Source organism: Heliconius melpomene, chromosome 4, assembly GCF_056956725.1.
Source record: "Heliconius melpomene rosina isolate 202511_hmr_F chromosome 4, ASM5695672v1, whole genome shotgun sequence".
Taxonomy (NCBI): Eukaryota; Metazoa; Arthropoda; class Insecta; order Lepidoptera; family Nymphalidae; genus Heliconius; species Heliconius melpomene.
In genome coordinates, this window is record NC_140392.1 from 6,019,997 (window position 1) to 6,021,534 (window position 1,538).

Below are 1,538 nucleotides of genomic sequence, written 5' to 3' on the forward strand. Positions count from 1 at the left end.
TAAATAAATAAACCAAATAATAACTGAAAGCTTAACCGAACGATTTCGAAGTAAACCAATTATGAAGGGTTATAATTGTAAGTGTAATAAATAACAATGTAGGTGGAACAATGTGATGTTAGCTTACTCTTTAAATGATGTGTGAAGCTCGGAGCACTGCCGTGAACTTGTGACCACAATTGTAGGCTTCAGGGGCCCCTTTACAGTAACTAACGCTCGCCTTTCACTGCTCCAGCCTAGTATAGCTACAAATAGGTCTTAACGACATTCGTAACTACAATAATAATTGATTAACTAAATAATCAATTATCCGAATAGTCGAGGTTATGTGGCAGAGCACGAGTAGCGCATCTGACCACACCAGAGCCCCGACTGCAAGTAGATAATTATAAATAAGTCTTAACTACATTTATAATTAAGATGGTCGAGGTTAGCCAGCGGTGGAGCACAAGTAGTGCTCCGAGCCGTGGTAGAGCCTCGACCGAGCGTACAATGCCCGTGCGGCCCTTTATATCTTTATACTCAGCGGCATGAATGTCGGATGTCATATCGGTGGTGTTTGTTTTAATAATATTAGTTACGCGGATGACATGGTGCTGCTGGCTCCCTCTGTCAGTGCTATTAGGAAGATGCTGGCTTTCTGTGAGTCATATGCTGAAGTGCATGGATTGGTGTACAATAGTAAGAAGAGTGAATATCTAGTCTTTAAGTCTGGAAACAAAGTACCGGAAAATGTGCCTTCAATTAAGCTCAATGGGAAAAATCTTGCTAGAGTAGACCAATTCAAGTATCTAGGCCACATTGTCACAGAGGACCTAAGAGATGACCTAGATATTGAGCGAGAGCGCAGGGCGTTGTCGATCAGGGCGAACATGTTGGCTCGCAGATTTGCTCGTTGCTCAACTGCAGTGAAGATCACGCTTTTTAAACCCTACTGCACTTCTTTTTATACGAGCAGTCTGTGGGTCAACTATACTTAGAGGTCGTACAGCGCGTTGCGTGTTCAATACAATAACGGCTTCAGGGCATTGCTGGGGCTGCCGCGGTACTGGGGCTACTGTAGCGCCTCGAGTATGTTCGCGCACGCAGGGGTCGACAGTTTCCCGGCCATTCTCCGTAAGAAAGCAAGCTCTCTTTTAAGGCGAGTGCGCGGCAGCCGCAACAGTGTCCAGTGGGGACTGTCCGCTGATCCGGCACATGTGTGACATTACAATGTCACTATTAGTTATTAAGTACTAACACTATATATTAAGTTTTATTGTATTATTACTAACATATATGGATCATGTGTTGTCCGAACAATAAACATTTTATTTTATTTTTATTTTATATAACGTTGACTATGAGTTATTCTATGACAAGCGATGACGCGCCTAAAGTGGCGTGATCGGTAGGTGACAAATACAAAACTATTAATTTATTATTTAATATTCACAGTATTTATTCACTCTTATCTTATTTCTAAATTCAATGTAATATTTAAAAACATAATTAAACTTATAATAATGGCATAAAATAGTAGAATTCAAAGTAACTAC

General features: G+C 40.8%; 1 pseudogene; it reads left to right on the plus strand.

The window, feature by feature from the left end:
• The first annotated feature begins 527 nt into the window (after window positions 1–527).
• LOC146539547 (uncharacterized) lies at window positions 528–1,305 on the plus strand (annotated as a pseudogene).
• Window positions 1,306–1,538: the final 233 nt, after the last annotated feature.